This window comes from Myotis yumanensis, unplaced genomic scaffold, assembly GCF_028538775.1.
Source record: "Myotis yumanensis isolate MYYU_CA2020_CCGP unplaced genomic scaffold, mMyoYum1.0.hap1 SCAF_1, whole genome shotgun sequence".
Lineage (NCBI taxonomy): Eukaryota > Metazoa > Chordata > Mammalia > Chiroptera > Vespertilionidae > Myotis > Myotis yumanensis.
In genome coordinates, this window is record NW_027223752.1 from 34797940 (window position 1) to 34819999 (window position 22060).

General features: G+C 38.3%; 1 protein-coding gene and 1 pseudogene across 1 annotated transcript in view; one reads left to right on the forward strand and one right to left on the reverse strand.

The window, feature by feature from the left end:
• The window catches only part of RAD51B (RAD51 paralog B), a 509814-nt gene that overhangs the window by 429669 nt on the left and 58085 nt on the right, over positions 1-22060 (reverse strand). The gene's annotated exons all lie outside the window — the stretch shown is intronic.
• Positions 9262-9373, forward strand: LOC139001423 (small nucleolar RNA SNORA33; annotated as a pseudogene).

Consider the following 22060-nt stretch of genomic DNA (forward strand, 5'->3'; position numbering starts at 1 on the left):
TGGTTGTGGAGACTAAGGGAACATAAGGACTCAAGATGAATATGAGGCTGCCAGCGGAGAGGACCGGGAGGCCATTGAAGATAGAGAATACAGGAAGGGAGGGGCTGTTTACAGAGTGTGTGGAAAAATGAGTTTTGGGTTTGTGGAACTGCATGCTAGGATATCAACTCTTTGTAAACTCCAAAAAGATAAGGATCTTGTTTGCTAATTTTCTCTGTGCTATACCTAGTGCAATGCCATGTGCATTTACTCAAGTTTGTGAGGATAGTGATAATGGCGTTCTCTCCCAGGATAATTAAGACTTCACAATATTTAAGGTATCCCTTCAAAGTGCCTATGTAGAAAGGAAATATGAGACAAAGTGGTTTATTCTACTTTTCTGTCAAATTTCTTCTTTCATTGTTTCCAAAATAAATTTCCAATAATAATGGGGCTTTTAACAAGAAGGTCTATTGCTAAAAGCAGCCTCAGGCAGACTCTAATACCTGTCACAACTTTACATTCTACACATTCCATTAATCAAGCCACATCACCTTTCATTCTCTTTCTTGTTCAGGAACCTGTACTACAACTTAAGATTCTAAAACCTGCCACACCCAATAGGTAAACATATCAAAGACACTTAAACAATTTGAAATAAAGAAAAAACACTGCTGTTTTATTTGAAAAACTTTAGAGGGGGTGAGGGGATATAGAGGGAAAAAGCACCATTTGTTCTGGTTAGTGTTGTTATGCATTGTTTTCTGGGGTTTGCCTTGTAGGCATGTTGAAATCATAACTAAATAAATCAGCTCCAGCTACACAAAGAAACAATACTCCCTTCCCCCGTGGACGCCAGAAGGGAAAATGGCATCTTCTCCATGATGTACACACACTTTGGAGCTGCTTGGTTTTTAATCCTCTGCCAAGTCAAGTTTTAGTTTTATTTTAATCTCAGTAACCACAGTAAATTCCGAATCTTTGACAAGTAAATGCTTTTGAATCCCACTCACTTTCCTTTCTAACTCCTGGAACTTCAGAGTTCAAAAATGCCTGCACTGCTGATCCCTTTTCATGAGGAAGAAAATACATACACTATAAATTAGGTATAGTTCCTGACATTTACAAGTTAGTCTACATGTGAAATAGGTTAAGATAAAATTGTATCTTTCCTGGCCATCATTTAAGTGTGTGTGTGTGTGTGTGTGTGTGTGTGTGTGTGTGTGTGTATTTACATGCACTATTGGAGAAAGAACAGCACAGGAAGTCAGGAGATCTGGGCTCAAGTCTCATTCGTTTTAGTCAAGCAACTTAAATTGGTTTCCTTGTATCTAAAAGTTAGGAAAGTTGACTGGATGGTTTTTATATGCCCCTCCCTTTCACTTTAAAAGTTTGACTCAAGATTATGGCTATTACCTGATTTTTTTTTTTTAACCATGGAAAGCAGTCACTCAAAAAAATATTCCGAAGAAAACAACTAGTTTTTATGGTATTGGAATAAACCTCAGAAATTACCTAATTTGTACAGCTTTGAAACTATATTCCAAGAGTTATAAATTGTTTTATTTATTGGAATGTTCTACAGTTTAAAGAAAAACATTGCAAACTACTCATCTAATCCAACTCTGTCATTCCAAATGAAGAAACTGAGATCAAGATTGGAAGAAGAAATATAACACATCGATAAAATATGGTGCAACTCTTAAACATGATGGCAAGAGAAAAAGGGTCATGAAACGCTTTAGAAGAAATGAGGATATAAAACTGTGTATAAAAAACATGTAGGCATACATCTATTTTTCAGGCTAATAAATTCATTATATCACTGTCACTAAAACATTGCCACTATTAATATTCAAATAATATAAAATAATAACAAATGAAAAATGAAACAAATGATCCTACATCTCACCATTGAGAAATATTCGGTATTAACATTTAGTGAGAATCACTCCAGACAGCTATTTCACCTATACAGAGGGTAGATGAATGAACAAAAATAAATTTATTATTTCTGGGATAAGAATGTTACTTGCTTTTTAAAATTACATATATATTTTTTAACTTAAAATTAGTAGAAGCTAAAATGAAACTTAGGAAAACTTAAGCCTTAGATAAATTCTTCACTCCAAGAATATTAATTGTTAAAATCCCTCTAACTTTGAGGAAAAAACATGATTTAAAAAGCTGTATATCGGGGACAGGCCTGGTACCCTTGACTGGAATCGAACCTGGAACCCTTGGGTCCACAGGCTGACACTCTATCCATTGAACCAAACCGGTTAGGGCTAAAACTATTTAAAATCTTAGTATTGACTGAATTGTTGGTATGAAAGATAAATAGATTAATAATTTCCTCTTCCTTTCCACCTATCTCTCAATTTTTGTTTTACTGGCCATGATGTGTAACATTTCCATTCTGTTCCGTTACCACAGCGTCTAGAGTTTCTAAATCTTAGGTTTATATGTAAATCTACTTAATATTCACAATCAGCTTTTATTTTGATTCATCTCTTGGTTGGCTAAATTTAATAGGTAGATTTTCCAGTGAAATCTCACAGATGCTATATTCTCTGAATTCTTTCACATTTGAGGATTATGTGCCTGTCACCTTTATTCCTCAACTAGAAGCCTGGTGCATGAATTCGTACATGGGTGGGGTCTGGCTGGTCCACCCTGATCGGGGTGGGGCGGCCAAGTGGAGGCAGGGCCAGCCAGGGGGAGGGGCCATGGGCAGTTGGCAGGCCAGCCCCGCCCCCAATCGGGGTAGGAGGGCCAATCGGGGGTGGGGCCGACCAGGGGGAGGGGCCAAAGGTGGTTGGCGGGCCAGCCCCACCTCCTGGTCAGTTCGAGGGGACAATTTGTATATTAGCCTTTTATTATATAGGATGATATCCTGATTAGGAACAATGTTCTTGGGCCATACTTGCTTTCATCAAAACTTTGTTGACACTGCTCCTCTAGTATTTCACTTTGTTGTGATGTCTGAGACCAGTCTAATTCTTTCCCTTATACAAGAGTTTTGGTATTATTATTATTATTTGCCAGAAAGACTGAAGAAGTGTTTCCTCAGTAACAACCAGGATTCTAGTTGATACTGATTCTTTTTTACCAATTTCTGTATTCAATGTTCAGTGGGGCCTTGACTTACAAGTGTCCCAACTAACGAGTTTTTCGAGATACAAGCCGTCTCTCGGCCGATTTTTTGCTTTGAGTTGCGAGCTAAAATTCGGGTTACGAGCCAGCTTCAGATACCCCACCACTAGTTGGCGCAGCAAACGTCACAGTGAAGCCACAACATTAGCCCAGCATCATGTGTCTCACTCGTTCACTTTTTTTTTTGACATACGAGTAATTTGAGTTACGAGCTCCGTCACGGAATGAATTAAACTCGTAAGTCAAGGCCCCACTGTATATTTTTGATCTGCAGATTTAGTTTTCAATTTCAATTAAGTTTTGCTGTATCACTTCTCTAAAAACTTTTAGTTCAATCTGTTGAGTCCTCTTCCTCACAGACACCAGTAATCCTCTTGATTCATCTTTGCGTCCTATCATTGTCAACTAAACTGCTTTAGTCTTTTGTACCTGTGTTTACTGTGATTATTTCAGGCTCTTGCTCCAAAGCATTAACTTTTCAGCTACCTATATTCTATTCCTTACTGGTTCCATATCACTTAGTTCTTCAGTGGTGTTGTGCTAGTCTTCAATTTGTTTCCTCAGTCCTGTGAAATCTCTTTTTCATCAATACAATACTATTTTTAAAGTTTTGTTATTTGTAAATGTAAAAAGTATGTGTCAATCACATGTTACATAAAAATACTGATACCAAAGAAGGGAAATAATTTGTCTAAATAAAGTTGGTGGGATGGTATCCTTCAACTACATTATGCTGTTTCTAAGATATTTGCTTGAAATGATAGCTACCGCTTTAAGAGAAGTGAAGTATACAGCCAAGGACTAAACATCTTTATGTCAATGACCCAAAATGTATAATTTTCCAAGAATAATATTTTTCCTCAAGCTACATGTAGTTGTAGTCTTTGAACAACAGGAAGTGTCGGCAATCTGATCACCAGCACACAGTCTGCGTTTCAGACACATAGTGAATGTGAGGGAAAACCTCTCCTGCTTTCTTCCTGACTGATTTCGTTCTTCTATTTCAGGGGTTCAGCAATTACAGACCTCATATAGTTTCTCCATCAGAACTGCATATAGAGAAGGAAATTCCTCTCAGTCTGGCAAATTATTGCTTAATATGTCTAGGCTCCACTCAGTATTCTTGGAAAGATAGCTCTCTTAAATGTATTTCCTCTTAGATATACTGTGGGTATATTAATATACGTATACTCTGATGCTAGCACATTCCTAAAACCTTGGGACAGGGTCCTGGAACAAAAACCTATTTTTTCAAAGTGAAAGATAAAAACTACAGGCTCTGAAATATTGTTTATCTGAAATATTGAACTAAAAAAAAAAGAACCTTCATTGATGGTTAAGAAAACAAATGTGATTTATAGAAAACAATCATAAAAGATTTGAAAAAACATTTTTTTAGGAAGAAGAAAAATGATGTCATAGAAAGATCAAGTGAAGTGGAGTTAAACCATTCCTGGATTTGAGTCTCAGCTCCTTGCAAGCTGTGTGAATTCTGAATAAGCCATTTAGCTTCTCTGAACTTGATTCTTCATTTGCTCAGTAGGTGAACAGTATTATTTCTGCCAAGTAGTCCATTTAAATGTTTAATATAGAATATTAACTTTATGTATTTCTATAAAGTTTATAAAGTGATTTTACAAAGAAGGTCTTATTCTTGGCAAAAACAAGCAAATATATGATTGATGATTCTTGGCAGGAACAGGCAAATATATAATTGATAAAGGCTATCTTTATTTTTCAATGCTAATGTATTGACCAAAGGAAGCCAGGAGAATCAAACAAGCATTGTGAGATAACAAAAATCATAACCTAAATTCCAGGAGTGGTTATAAGTGGCCGTTGGTTCCTATTGTACACACATAAACCTCAATAGGTTACAGAATAAACATAAAACTGAAGAATCTAGAAATCAAATAATACAAGAAATGTCCCTTATAATGGGTTAAAGTAAAAATGAGGAACGTGAAAAACTGACAATAAAAGATATAGCAAAAAAAGGTAGCTAGTAACCCCTGAAGGTTCCTTGAAATATAATTAAAAATTTCATGCTAAATCTAGATAAAGGGCAGACAAGGCAAGATAAGGAGGAAAAGAAAGGATTTAAAGGAATTATTTAAAAGCTACCATGTCAGTTTAGGAAGTTTCTTTTTAGTGTCTGGAACATTCTAACAAAGAAAACTAAACTTAATAATCTTGTCCACAGTGTGGATGCCCTGTTTTACAATTTAGTGAGTTAAATAGATGACACTGTGAAGGAGGATAAAGTAGTAAAATTTGTTTTTACTAAAACAAGAGTTGGAGCATCTTCAAAAATATATTGAGACTATTCACTTGGCTCCAGCTCCTTTCCACCGAATTTACATTCCCCCTCCAACACTATTCCAGAAGCCTGCCCCAAATAAGAACAGGGGAGAAAATAAAGAGGAGTGTTTCTTCACTACAGCTTTTATCTGAATTTTCTGTTTACTATACTCAGTCTTGATTTCATACCAAGTTTATTTGACAAGCATTTGGTGGTAAAACTAGACACCAGATTTTTCCTTCATAAAAACCAACGTGGGTGGTGTCTTTGTATTTTTCATCTTTTTTACAAGAGGGTACCTCTTTGCAGTGGCATGAGACCTCAGAGAGCTGTGTGAGACCTTCTGCTGCCCGGCCTGACCAGGCAGTCGGCAGTGAATTCCACCTCTCTGTAATTCTACTGGATTAATAGTTATCAGCAGATCTGGTCAATCTGAAGACAGGAAAGGAAAGAAATGCATAAAGGAAATCATTGTCATCAAATAAAAAGAAAGCTTCGTGTACACAGCTCTATGCTCAGCATTATGCAAAGTAAACAGACATGATTCCTGCCTTCCAGAGGCCTCCATGCAAAAGCAGATGGTGTCGACACAGACATATAAACAGGCTTTCACAGTGTAGAGCAGAGACATGATGGCTGCCAGTGGGCAGAAATAAATCAACAACAGCTAAATATTTACAAAACGTGAGAGATTTATGATGTGCAGTGGATTTTGTGTAATACATGGAATGGTCTCTGGAATTGGTGGGGGTGGGGTAAAGATGCAGTTCTTTTGTGTCCTGATCCTGCTCTGTCTCTGACTCCTCGTGTAACCTTGGGTTTTAATCTTATAGTGACTATTTGTTGCCCTATAAAAATGAAATAATAGCATTCAAATTTCTTCTAGGTTGTATACACTATAAATGCATAGTCTCCTGAGAATATAGCATAGAAAATTCTATTATGATTTCTAATGAAGTGAATCAAGATAGAAATTCAATTTTTAAATCTCCCATCAAAAATATTCTCCCATGATATACTTTGTGATACCAGTTAACCATCTGGGGACATGAACTTTTGAAATGGTTGACCTGAACTTTTGATTAGAGACCGGGAATCTGAGTGTTATAAACGGTACTGTCATTCCCCATCAAATGTTACCTGTTTTATTTCTCTGAAACTTCCTCAGGCCATTTTCATCTCTTTGTTCCTTCTTTTTTCCAACTTCTTTTCTTTTCACCTTTTTGTTGTTGTTGCTCTCCTCTAACTGTGGGATCTACACAGATAAGGTGCCTATATGAGGCTCCCCAAACAGAGGGACCTTTCTCCCTCCAGTTTCAAAAAAGGAAGGAGCCTGCTTTTAAAATATCTTAAATACATCATAAAATGACACTGAATTAAGAGACCTAAGAGATTATCCAGTCACAGGAACCATCTTTCAGTACCTAAGCTGTGCCATCTTCTTTTCTGTCCAGGTGTTTCACTGTTTGGATCGTCCTTTCACTCACTCTCTCCAGCTTAACCAAGCCAATACCCACTCACTTTTCCCCAGAGGGAAGTCTTGCGTTTTGCTTCTTTCCTTTTCTTAACTATGTTCACAGCCTCCTGGACTTCTCCTCCGACACTGGCATGTGTCACATCCTATTTTATGCATCTATCATCTCTATCGTCCACAAGACTGAAAGGTCACATGGGCAGGAAGTAGGACTTTTGTTTTTCTCCTGGCTCTAGCACAACACCAGGCACATGGGAGGCATTTAAAGAAGGTTGAAAAGCCCTAACTGGTTTGGCTCAGTGGATAGAGCCAAAGGTCCCAGGTGCGATTCCGGTCAAGGGCATGTACCTTTGTTGTGGGCACATCCCCAGTAGTGGGTGTGCAGGAGGCAGCGAATCAATGTTTCTCTTTCATCAATGTCTCTAACTCTCTATCCCTCTCCCTTCCTCTCTGTAAAAAATCAATAAAATATATTTTAAAAAAAGAAGGTTAAAGAGATGAATGACTAGCCAATCATGTGACCCAAACAATTAAAATATGTCCCAAAACTGTTTTTTCTTTGTAATCCTCATTCAAGGCTATTTTTTCCATTGATTTCTAGAGAGAGTGGAAAGGAGGGAGGAGGGGGAGAGAGAGAGAAACATCCAAGTGAGAGAGACACATTGATTGCCTCCCGCATGTGCCCCTACCTGGGCTGGAGAACCTGCAACTGAGGTATGTGCCCTTGACCAGAAATCACACCTGAGACCCTGCAGGCCGACACTCTAACCAATGAGTAAACCAGCCAGGGCCGTTCTAAAACTCTTGGGAGCACTTCCCAACAGAGCTTTCTGCAATAATGAAAATGTTCAGTATCTGTGCTGTCCAGTACAGTATCCACTAGTCATGTGCGGCTACTGAGCACTCAAAATATGACAATGCGGCTGAATTTTTAATTTTTTAAAAATTTTCATTCACTTTAACAGCCACATGTGGCCAGTGGTAGACATAATGGACAGTGCAGCTATAGAATCACAATGAAAATATAAAATATACATAACTTGTTTTGCTTATACAGTTTAATATACTGAAAATTAATACAGTTTGCTCTAATAATTAAAATTTCTATAGTAAAATTTCTCTTAACAGAATATAAAATTTTTGAGAGCAAGATTTTTTATCTTGTTCATCATCATCTTATATATAACAGCTATTTGAAAACACTGTACAGTTAAACTGAACTGAGATACCAACTGTTCAAATGTAAAGACCTTCGTGTCCCTTGTAGTTTCTTTCCAGTTTAAGAGTAGCAGGTAAAACCAGACAACTCCCATTAAAGTAAAACAAAACAAAAAAAGATGCTATGTTGTCTGGACTGTGTCCTCCATAGTATCAATGAGCAACTACCTAAAGGCTTTACTTTCAAAAAAGGAACCAAGGAAAGAATGTTCTTAAATATGTCCCACATCTCCACCTCTGTTCCATCTCTGTTCATGCCATTTTCTTTACCAAAAGTCTCACTCTTAGCCCAATACCATCCTATTCGGCCTCAATTCTACATCTACTACAATGTCTGGTTCTCAAACCCCTCCTTCATGAAGCATTCACTTTGGTAAAAGGATGGGATCTGTCTTAGCTACAGAGTCCTCTGCTTTGTTCTATACATGTTCATCAAGTTTATGAAATACAATTAATGTTAGCCACATAGAATTTAATGTCTCACTTTCCTGAACTGTCACCAATATCTATATGTAATGTTTCATTTCTATTATCACCACAAATTCTAAAAATTAAAAGTCTTCTTGGATTGAGTCAAACAACTTTTACACATCCGCCTATTTCTTGATTTGGTGTATTTCCAAACCTAGAGCATATCTTTCATATGAAGCAGAGGAAATCAGAAACAAGAGGAGTGAGACATTGTGTCATGCAAAACTATGCCACTAAGTGATAGAAGCGATACGCTTGGCATAATCCCAACCTACATTCCTAGAACAAGTCCCTGGAGAGATTCTGTTTTCTTGTAACATTTGAAAATACCTTCAGGTCCTAAGTGTGTGTGTGTGTGTGTGTGTGTGTATGTGTGTGTGTATATATATCTTTTATGTGATCCAGCTATAAGTGGTAACAATACCATCATCATTTATATTTCCTTTATTTTAATTTATTTTAGAGAGAGAGAAACATCGATGTGATAGAGAAACAGATCGGCTGTCTCCTGCCCGCACCCTAACCAGCGATTAAACCCACAACCTGGGCATGTGCCTGACCAGGACCTGAACTAGCGACCTTTCAGTGCATGGACCATGCTCAATCAACTGAGCCACACTGGCCAGGGCATCATTTGTATTTCTGAATCCAAGATATGCATTAGCATAAAGTATCTGACAACAGAAGTCTTCACAATTCTTCGCAATAGTAAAGCCATGTTTTGAGCCTTAAAGACACTGAAGTCATTAAGGTCCCTGAAAATGGTTATGAGGAAAAAAAAAAGTTGTTACAATCTGAGAGCAGACTTTCATGAAATTTTCTCTTGTTGTTTCAAGCAAAAAAGAAGAAGAAGAAGAAGAAGGAGGAGGAGGAGGAGGAGGAGGAGGAGGAGGAGAGGAGGAGGAATTATTTTACTAAAGAAAGGCAAGAATTAAAAGTAACTGTTTGTCCTCAATTGTGTCCTCACTAAAACTCAGCAACTTATCTCATTTTAACTATTTATCACTGCAACTACACCACATCTTTCCTCCTCTCTCCTTTCTCCTCATACCCAGATGATGGCCTTGCCTTTCTTTAATAAGATGTCTGAGGTCATGTGGCATATCCTCCCATAGCATCTGTCCTCCACTAGGAAACTCCTCTGTACCTCACCCATCTTTTGTCCTCCTTCTCCTCTGACCTCTAAATATTCCCTCCCAATGTCTATACCTCAATCCATACACTTTATCTTGTTCTTTCCAGACTCCTCCAAGATCTGTCAGTCAGTAATCAACCCTCTACTCTCCAGTACCTCTCTCCCTCTTTCTCCAAAGGCTTCTTTACCTCTGCCTATAGATGTGCTCATTTTCCAATTTAAAAAAAAAAAAAAAAAGACAAGGGGAAAAATAGCCTTTATTCAACCCTGGTACTCCTATAGATAATATTTCATCTCTCTCATTCATTTTCTTTATAATTTACTTTATCTTTACCTTCCTGGATCCTTTCACCCCTATCATTGTAATAAAAGAGACCAGCAGTGACTTCAAAACCACCAAACCTTCCTTTTCTTTTAATCCTCACCAAAGGATATGCTTTTATTGATTTTAGAGAGAGAGAGTAAGGGAAAGGGAGATAGAGAGAGAAACATCCATCGGTTGCCTCCCATACTCACCCTGACCAGAGATAGACCATGGATCAAACCGCAACTAAAGATCTTTTCCTAATCCTCAGCTATTTCCTGCTCTGTCTCCTTCTCACCAGCCTTTCAGAGGACATCTTTACTTCACCTCATTACATTTAATATAAGTTTATAATCTCACTTTTCTTTTTTTCCTTGAAGATAGCAGCTATACCATCTGTCCTTCCTCAAAAGATGTTTTTAGACCAGGCCAAACTTCAAGCTGTCACTTAGAAACAGGTTTAGACCACAGAGGCACACATCTTGCTGCAGCGACATGTTCTATCTATACTAATAATAGAGGCATATGCAAATTGTCCGGGGCTCCGTCACAGCAATGACCGAAGGGGGGTTAGTGAGGGAAGACCAAACGACTGAACAGCAGGCTGCGTGGGGTGACCAGGCCAGCAGAGGGGGGCAGTTGGGGCGACCAGGCTGGCAGGGGGAGCAGTTGGGGTGACCAGGTCGGCAGGGGGGGCAGTTAGGGGCAACCAGGCCAGCAGGGGGCCAGTTGGGGGTGACCAGGCCAGTGGGGGGGGGGGCGGAATTAGGGGTGATCAGGCCAGCAAACAGAGGCGGTTAGGGGTGATCAGGCTGGCAGGAGGGGCAGTTAGGGGTGATCAGGCAGGTGAGCAGTTAGGAGCCAGCGGTCCCAGATTGTGACTGTGTTCATACACTGTCAGAATGCATGACATGGTTTAATATCACTTCTCCCTGCATAGCTGGTAATCTATAATAATAAAAGCGTAATATGCTAATTAGACCAGATGTCCTTCCAGATATCCTTCCGGACAAAGTCGCGGCCAGCAGGGGCCAAGGCAGAGGCCCCCGGCTGCCGGAGCAGGGGGCCAAGGCCCTTGCACGAATTTCATGCATCAGGCCTCTAGTTCATTAATATTGCTGAAACACTTCATTCTTCCTCCACACATAAATTGTATCTGCTTAAAATCGAACAATGGTATGCACTTTGTTACTGACAATGATACTTTCAAATGATACTTTCAAAACTTTGGACAACTTTAGAAATTCCTAGTTATGCTTTTCTCTATAATGAAGCCGGGAGAATTTTCTACCTTTGGTTTGGGCAGTATTCGGTAACGTGAGGAGATGACTATTGTATCTTTAGTGATGATACTGATACTACATTAGCAATAAAAACTAAAGAAATTCTGAAATTAAAACATTGGAAAGAATGACTAATAATCATTCATTTGTTTATCCCAATTAAAAAAATTTTAATAGCTACATATTAGTTTGAACATTCTAATAGCATTTGGAACTATCGATTACTTTTACCAACATTTGTAAATCACATGGAGTTGTGTGCTCAAAAGAAGCAGAAGCAGAAATGTTTCCATATGCTAGAAAACAGTTCCATCATTTTAATAAGACAGGGAAAATGTGGTTTATTCTGCAAATAAACACTAAGCTAGAGAAGGTGCCCTTTTGAAAATGAGGTAACTTTGGGGTTAACTAAAAAACAACTTTGTAGCCACATAAGATCACCTTACAAAACAACAGAATACTGGGTAGCATCGAGTCAATTATGTTTTATAGAAGTTTTAAAAACATGCTACTATGGTTAAAATATAATTAATATTCTAAATTCAGATAAACTCGAACTCTCATCTGCTAATGAAGAGGTCCACTGTTTGCGCCTCTTGTGATCATAGGATCAAGAGGAGACAGATTTCAACTTTTCAATCTCAAAATTTTTAACCATTCTTACTCCTCTCTGTCCAAGTCTTTTAAACAAAGAGGACAATAAGTTTTAGGAAAAAATGAATGCTACATTAAAGGCTAGAGGCAGTTGCCTTATTTGGTTAATAAATAATTTAATTTTCATGTCCTATTCTTTGGAAAATGTTCATAAAAATTTCCCTTGACTATAGCACACTACCATAGAAGAAAAAGACCAAAAGCCCTTTGGCAACTAGATGATACTCCAAACCTCACCCAACTCCAGACCAATGAATGATAGTACATTTCAATGGATACAAAACCACAACTACAAACTGCATATACTGTAAGCAAATTTACCACCAAAACAAAAACATTGTAACACTGCATACTGAGTAGCATTTACCTCCAGACCCCAATTCCTACTGCAAGAGTTCCATACTATTTCTACTTTGTCCCAGAAGACATCCCAGAGTTCACTGTCTATTTGTAGGAAATAAGAACACAGCAATTCTAAGACTAAAGAAGTACAAAATATCCTCCAATCTGAATTCGACCTTGGGGGATTCTAGAACAACCAAGCCTGAGAGTCCATTGTTCCAAAGGTTCATATCTATAATGTTCCTGTAGGCCATGATGAATCACTCTGGGCCTGTGTATGCAATAGGAATACATATGTCCAATTTCATACTTACCCTAAATACAACTCCAAAAGACAGAGAGCTCTTCCTTAAAGTATTTGCCTATCTTAGTCATTATGGACATACTTCTCTACAATCAGTATTCATTTCTGAAAAATACCATGTATCCTATAGTTGTGAATGTTTTGCTGGGCTATGTAAAATTCTCTAAAATAGGAGATATTTTACATATCTTATTGAAGATACAGCTTTTTAGGCAGCAAGTTTTTCCATTACCATATATACACCAGTGCACAAGGTAACTTAAGTGTTAAACATTAGTGACTGCCTGATATATACAGGGTGGAGCAAAAGTGGGTTTTCAGTGGTGAGTACGTGAAACACAGTTTACTCTTGTGTTATTATTTATTAATTATTGTATTATTTTCCATATGAACAACTGTAAACCTACTTTTGCCCCATCCTGTGTACAGAGTGAAGATAAAGTTTTTTGTTTATTAAGACCAAATATTTGCCTTCCTGTAGAAAACATGTTAAACCTGAATATCCTTAAGTTGAATTACCTCTTGTCTCCCAAGTAAGTTCCTTCAAACAAAATAGCCTCATCCCTAAAATATTTGTATTTTAATCAATAATTCTAAAAGAGTCACATTACTCATGTGACTCAGAAGTTCTGAATAGGGAAATAGCAACTATTTTGGAAACTAAATAAAAAACAAAGAAGAAAACATAGACAGATGATTCCAAATATTTAATGGAATATCAACTATGGCCAGTAAATGGGAGCTGACAATACAAGGTGAATAAAGTATAGCTCCTGCCCTCAATGAAGCTTATAATCAATTTGATAACGTTATTATATTTTTCTTACATCAAGAGAGCTACCCATATTGTCATCAATCCATGAATAAAAGCTAACCATGTCTTGCAAAATCTCTCCTAGAATAATCTGCTCCTAGAAACAAGAGGCTAATCTACTTGACCTTCCCATTCCTCTTTGTCTTTAGGTGATTTTATTATTTATGCTTTATGCTGCACATTCAGTCATGAGGATATATACTATATGTTACTCATGATGATAATGATGATAAGAGCTAACACATTAAGCTTTATTACATTCCATATCCTGCACTAAACATTACATTTATTATTTAGTTGAATCCTCCCATATACTATTTGATAGATATTACTATTATGTGTGACAGAGCTAGTGTTAAAAGATCACTATTAATTCCAAAAATATTACATCAAAACAAAGGACCTAAATACACCAAATTAAGAAACTATTTTTACTTCTTGATTTTTCTACCTAGAACCACAGGTAACAGCTTATCAGAAATATCTAATTGTAAGTTTAAGTTATAACTGCCTGCTCTTCAGCAGAGTATATGCAAAGGTTAAGACAAAACAAGTAATAGGAAAAGGAGCCATAAATGCATCTTTGCCCCTTAAACCTGTATCCAAAAAAAAGTAATGCTCCTAAGTACATATATATAAAATTTCACACCATGTCAGGAGTTCTAAAATCGATTTAAAACTCTTAGTCTATTTTTCCCCACCAATTACACACCTTTCTATACCATAGGAGCTTGGGATCATATATGAAAACAATAGAGTAAAGCTTTTTGAAGAAAAAGTAATTAAAAGAAAAATGTAAATGTCCCAAGATGAAAGGGGTTCTTAGCAATTCAGGGTATCACTAGCCTGGTTGTACATAAAACATCAAATGGCACAAGCCATCTAGAAGTTACCATGTTCTTACTGTGCACAAACTACATTAGTCTCTCAGATGCCCACTACTGACTGGCACTGCCTTCCTTTAGATATTTCAATACTATTTAACCAATGGAAAATGTTGACGTTCTGGTATACTCATATTTTCTTACTCTTCCTGATTCTTATCTAGAAGATAGTTTAGCTCATGTTGTTTTTCCTGTTGACTCAATTATTTAACTGTCAAGAGTTGGAGAAAGAAAGGAGGCCTTGCTTTTCCTTGGCTACAATGAATGTACCTAAGTAAATATTTTAAAACAGTAACACATTCAAGGTAGGTATGATTCTTTCTCTTTGCTGAAAGTGCTCCCTGGTCTATCCAGCAAGCATGTGACTGAATATATCTTTGCATCTCCATGACCTACTTCCAATCCTATAGATTTCAAAGACTCTATCAAGTATCTAATAATCTACAAGGTCCACAAGGGAAGGGCCCCTGTCAGTGTTGGCCACTATAGTATGCCCTTTGCTCAGCATGCCCGGCACACAGTAATTCTCAAAAAATACAACTTTAATGCATGAATGTAACTCTTAAAGCAGCTACTAAGTATGTGAGCTTGGCAAGTTACTAAACATCTTTGAGACAATTTGTTTATCATTTGAAAAAGGAAATAATAATCCTCATAGAGTTATTACTAAGACTAAGATCAAGTATGTGAAGCATAGTACAGTGGTAACAAAAGTCCTATAATCATCCTTTAATGTAGACCTGTATTTGAAGACCTATTAGAATAACTATAACTGAATTATTAAATATGACTACATTTTTATAAAATAAATAATACTAATAATAATGTGCAAAAAAAACCCACAAAAAACCTAGGAGCAAAAATATCTAATACCAAGACAAAGATGTGGGGGAAACTCTCATAAATAAAGCAGCATTTTGAAACAAAATAACTTCCATATATATTTGTGACTGAAAACACAACACTTTTTCCAAGTGACAAACCTGGCCCAAACAAAGCAACTGGGAGATTTATTTTTGCTAAAATTATTATCCAGTTCTTTCCAAAAAGGCCTTACTTCTTAGAGGCACGTACTCTAAGATGAAATTGTCTTAGTGGTGAAGAAAAAAAAAAAGCCCAATTAAAATGTGCTTCAGTTTTCTTTTCCTGTCTTGTACTGATTGCTTTTAAAACTAAGTCTAAAGCGCCATCTACCGTGTCTGTCTGGATTATATCACTTTTGTTGGTTTTATCACAGAGTGCTGCAGAAAAGCAAAATGTAGCAAATTTAGAATGTTATTTTAAAATCCTACTCCAAAAAAATTAAAGAGGGTACACTTTTTCCCCATTAAATACTTTAATACAATGAATTTCAATATAGATACATATCTCCTCTCTCTTCTCTCCTCTCACCTCTCTCTCACCTCTCTCTCACTTCTCTCTCTCTCTCTCTCTCTCTCTCTCTCATCTGAGCAATCATTGTTCCTTTTTTTCCCACTTCCTTCTTAAGTAGGCCTGAGCTCATTATTTAAAAATTTCACAATAGGAAGCAAAATGCTTACTTTTATAAATTAGAGGTACAAGTAATGATAATAGCAATTTTTTTTGAGGGCGTACTGTGCCTAATAGTGTTTTAAGTGCTTTTCACCCGTGTCTCCTATAATCTTCACTCATGTCTCCTATAATCTTCACAAAAACCCTTTGGAGAAGATGTCGTTAATATTATCTCCATTTTACAGATAAGGAAATTGAGGCACAGAGAAATTATTAAAGTTTTGCTCAAGGTTAAACTGTTATTAAGTGACCAAACTATGGCTGAACCCAGATATTCTGGCTCCAGAATCCATCTGTTAACCATGATACCAAACTTCCCATTACTATCAGTGGTTCAAAGAATTATTCATCACTGTCATCTGAAGTGCATAAGACCAACTTGACATCTAGTGTATTTCAATCCATTCTAGCATCATTCCACCTTTGGACTATTTTGTGTACATCTGTATTTAGGAGGTATTATTTTATGCAGAGAAAACCTTGTTGAAATACCTGGGCCTTACTCTGGGGTTCTGATTTGATGTCTGAGCTGGAATTTGAAAAGCCTCATTTTTTGGGGGGGTATTTTTGTTTGTTTTTTAAATATATTTTTATTGATTTTTTACAGGGAGGAAGGGAGAGGGATAGAGAGTTAGAAACATCGATGAGAGAGAAACATCGATCAGCCGCCTCTTGCACACTCCCCACTGGGTATGTGCCCACAACCAAGGTACATGCCTGTGACTGGAATCGAACCTGGGACCCTTGAGTCCGCAGGCCGACGCTCTATCCACTGAGCCAAACCGGTCAGGGCTGAAAGCCTCATTTGTGTGTGTGTGTGTGTGTGTGTGTGTGTGTGTGTGTTTTAAAATATATTTTATTGATTTTTTACAGAGAGGATGGGAGAGAGATAGAGAGTCAGAAACATCGACGAGAGAGAAACATTGATCAGCTGCCTCCTGCACACCTCCTACTGGGGATGTGCCCACAACCCAGGTACATGCCCTTGACCGGAATCGAACCTGGGACCCTTCAGTCCGCAGACCAACGCTCCATCCACCGAGCCAAACTGGTTTCGGCGAAAGCCTCGTTTTTAACAAGTTCCTCCTCATGACTCTGAAATAGCCTGTGTGGGCCCTACATTTAGCACATGGAGCTTGATGACATATTTTAATCTTGGGCTAAAGTCCTCCTCGCTTTTCTCTTATTTTAAGAGTTTAAATATAGAGAACTGTGAAGGCAAAACTCAGTCATAAATGTAAATATGTGAGGGCCCAGCTGGCGTGGCTCAGTGGCTGAGCATCAACTTATGAACCAGGAGGTTGCGGTTCGATTCCCAGTCAAGGCACATGCCCGGGTTGCAGGCTCAATTTTAGGCTGTGCAGAAGGAAGCCAATCAATGATTCTCTCTTATCATTGATGTTTCTCTCTCTCTCTCTTCCTGCCTCTCTGAAATAAAAATAATAATAAATAAATATGTGGGGGATTTTGTGTTTATACTGACTTTCAAAGTAGAGACACAGGATTGGTAAATAGACATTTTTTTATTTTGTTTTAATAATCTCAGACGAGTAAGGGAGAAATGAAACCTCCCTAGGCACTTCTGAACACAAACTCTTTTCTGACCCTACAGATAACTTATTCTCTGAACTAGTGGTTTTCATAAGTTATTCCAGGATTTTCTTTGACAGAAAAAAGAGAAGGCAAGGATTCAGCACCATTCCTATCTCCCCATCACTTAACCAAAGCAAGTACTCCTTGGACACTGGTGGAAATACCACCATGTAAACAAAACCAAGCATCTTGAGGTAAGGGGTTGTGACTCATGTTCTTTGGAAATAAATGGATGGATGGATGGATGGATGGATGGATGGATACAGGTGGCCAGCCCACAGCTCCTGTGGCAGTGGCTATCTTATTTATTAACCCACAGGGTCTTTTTCATTACATAGATGTAGGCTCCAGCAAGAAAATATCAATGCCTTAAAGGAATCTCCAATTACAACACAACCTCCTGCTTCCTCCCTAAGAGTATACTTGGGGACATAGAACTGTAACAATCTTTTAAAAAGAAGGTCACTTATAAACATGCTGTATCTACAGGGCAATGAAACAAGTGTTTTAACAAGCCTCTATAACTTACATACGTGAATGAGTGATCTTTGTGAAATAAATCAACCGGGAACTTATTCTGAAGGAAATCCTGCCATTTGTGACAACATGGCTGACACTGGAGGACATTGTGCTGAGTGAAATTATCCAGAGAGAGAAAGAAAACGACTGCATGATCTCACTTATATGTGGAGTCTAAAAAGTCAAGCTCACAGAAGCAGAGAAAAGAAAGTAACCTAAAAACTGAAGACCTGCTGCCACAGAAAATAGTCAAAAGAACGTCCAAGGAGCTGTTCTCCCCCGAGAAGGAACATGCATAAGTGGGTATATAATCTTCTGTGACCACTTCAAGGGAAACAGCTTTCATTTGGATGCACTGCTGCTGGCATTAATAAGGAAATTCAGACACAGTACTTTTCAATCACTACACTTTATAATTACAATTATCACCAAGTAGTTTTCATTTTCTATACATCAAAATGTTCATTGTCCTGAGTGTTCCTTTCACAAGCAGCATCAAAGCTCAGCCCTTTATAGGGACTCCACAGTCCTTCTTTGAGAGACTTGGCAGGCTTTGTAATGTCAATACACTGACGTTACTGCTGCTACTTCACACAAACCTTCAGTTCAAGTTCAGTGTGTCTGCCACCACATTGCCCAATTCTTCCTCTATTCCAAATACTCTGAAGAAGCTTCCCAGAAATCCCTGTTTGGATCAGCAAAATTAATTTGGAGTCATCAGCAGATTTCACCATTTCCTTTTGGAGTCATTAAAACATTAAACAAGCATGATCTTGGTATCAGCCTGCGGAGTTCCTACTATTAACCTCCCTCCAGCTGAAGTCACCCCGTCCCCTACAATGTGGTGATTCCCAGGATGTGTTTATTCACTTAAAGTTTAAACTTTGATGGATTTTTTTAACAGAAAGTTGCAAAATGCATTATAAAAGTAAAGGGGGGGGAGGGAGAATTCCCAAAGGGAAGGCCAAAATAACCAGCAAAGAGAAACAGCTTCTACTCAAGTGGTTTTATCGAAGCACTCAAACCGCCTCAGGGTCAACTGATTCTGAAACTTCAACAGAATTGTGACTTTTGCCCTCCAATTATTTACTTCTTTTATAATCATATGAGTAAACTTACTGAACACATTTGAAAATTCTATATGAATTATAACTAGCAGGTCCAACTACTTTATTAGCTTTCCCCTCCTCCCTTCTTTATTACCTTTGAAGGGGGAAAAGCAAACAGTCCTTAACCAGAAAGTAAAAAAGCAAACAACTTTCTTCCCAAACTGGTCTGTACTCTGTACAAGAGAAATCACTTTTATTCAAGTGCAAATCTGCTGGAAGCCTTTCCTCTGCTTTCCCAGCCTGCTCTCTATAGCTGCATCAATGATGAGATGTGGAATGAATGAAAACTCCCTTAGGGCCAAAAAGCAATGCGGTCCATATGCAAACTCATTCACAGAGCAGCAGGCTTCCTTATATCCCTTCCTACTTTTCCATTCTAGCAAAGGAGGAGATATTGTATGTACTATCCCATCAAATGGAATCGGGGAAAGATAAGGTTACTATACTATATGCTGTCCCTCCCACCCACCCACTCCCATCCTGACACAGCGCCCGAGGTGTTTTCAGGGCCAACCTTTAGCTCTAAGCTAGGTGCAATGAGGCAGAATTAGAGAGTGACCTCACATGTCTTTCTTCAGATGCTTGTAGAACAAGAAAGTAGCAGAGGCATAGCAGCAGTAAGCAGAATTTACCTGTCTTAACCCATACAAAATCAAGGCAAAAATCTCCCCCCCAACAAGCCAAATCTGCTGTAGACTTTCAGAAAGTCTGGCAACCCATTAGCCTACATGCCAGGGTATCAGGTAACTTTATAATCCCAGCAATCTATTCGGGCCAACAGTGAACCACACAATTGAAAAAGTTCACAACCAAAATCAAACTCTGCTGGGATTAGGAGCATATTCTTGGGGGTTTCTACTCAGATGCCATTGTAAGTCTATGTTATTTTTAATACTGTTCTTTGGATTTTGCCCCACACAGAATTCCCAAGTCACAGGAGGACCATGAACAATGTCCAGATGTATAAAATGCAAAAATACTTCCCTCCTACTTCTGCATTCCAAGATAAACACCACAAGAAGCACGTGTGACTAAACTCGGAGCTCGTTCCAAATTAAATACTGCATCATGTGCACAGTGGAGGGCTTGAAAAACAAAACTGCACGAATATTCTACACGGTTCACAAGCCAGACTTGGGTGAACACATGACCACGTTGTAAGAAGGAAACATGAATTAAAGAGAAGGGGTAAAGGGTGAGAAAGCCTCAGTCGTGACCTTTCCCAGAAAACTGGTGCTATTTCAGAACACGTGTATAATGTGGGACACAGATGAAGAGGAAATAGTATTTTTCTTTGTTGTTTTTTTCTACTCATGGCTCTCAATTCTAAAACCACCCAGCAAATAGGAAAACCCTACAAAGATTTCAAAATCCCGAGCTAAGCCATGCACAAACATTAAACACACACACACACACACACACACACACACACACACACACTCAATACTTAGATGTCTGGCTGGCCAGCCCAGACAGAATCCTTTTGACCTATAAAGTGAGTCTGGACAGAGTACACGGAACCTTAAGGGACAGGAAAACAAGACATTCGGGTCATAAGAAAAGACTTCTACATTATTTTCATTGTTTCAAAAATCAAAGTAAAAAATAGAGGGATAGATGAATAGATAATAGACAGAAAGAGAAATAGTTTGGCTAATTGAGTGAGCTCTTTTCCCACAACTTATCCTAGGTGAATGAAAGTTTTTCATAAATTAAGATTGGGAAATGTTTATAGAAATATCTTGGATTTTGAAATCCTATACATTTGATAGATACAAAAGAATATATAGAGGGTGGGGTAAAAGTAGGCTTACAGTTGTTCGTATGGAATATAGTACAATAATTAATCAACAATAATATAAGAATAAACTCTGCCGAAACCGGTTTGGCTCAGTGGATAGAGCGTCGGCCTACGGACTCAAAGGTCCCAGGTTCGATTCCGGTCAAGGGCATGTACCTGGGTTGCGGGCACATCCCCAGTAGGAGATGTGCAGGAGGCGGCTGATCGATGTTTCTCTCTCATCGATGTTTCTAACTCTCTATCTCTCTCCCTTCCTCTCTGTGAAAAATCAATAAAATATATTAAAAAAAAAAAAAGAATAAACTCTGTCTCACATACTCACAACTGTAAGCCTACTTTTGCCCCACCCGGTATATATAATGTAGGTTATGCAGCATCATAATGATAAACTATATGCCTAGGAACTCATCACCCAATTCATTAATCAGAATATCCCCCATCCCAATGAAGTTACACAGGATCCCCGCCTGAAGCCCATCCCTCAGCCTCCCTCCCATTGGCCAGCACTATTCTGAATTGTGCATTTATTTTATTCCTACATTTCATAAAAATCATTTTCACCGCAGCTGATGGAGTATTCAAATGTATTTGGTAAATCCTCCTTTGTGTATGCTTTCACATTGGGAAGAAAAAGGTCCTTATCCGAATACATGAAAAATAGCATCTACCTGTATGTCTGCCTTCCTCCAAATGTAAGCATCTCAAGATCAGGAATTATGTTTTACTAGAGGCCCAATGCACAAAAATTCATGCAAGAGTAGGCCTTCCTTCCCCTGGCTGCCAGCACTGGCTTCCCTCCAGCACCTGGGACCCAGGCTGCCGGCACCGGCTTCCCTCTCGCACCCAGGACCCAGGCTTCCCTCCTCCAGCTGCCAGCCGGCACCCAGGACCCGAGCTGGCTTCCCTCACCAAAGACTTCCGACCTAATTAGCATATTGCCTTTGTATTATTATAGATTTGCTCTAACTTCCCAGCACCAAGCAGAGTGATAGGCACAGAATAAGTGTCAAATAATTATTTTTCAACTAGTCTTTCAAATTAGAGCCCAAATGCCTTAAATGTTTCACAGGAGAGCTGGTCAACAACAAAGATTACTCTTTCGATCACTGCCTTTCTTCTGTGACAGGTCTCCTATCTCCTAGCCCCAGGCCCACGTTTACCAATTATCTCCCCAGACCGTGAACC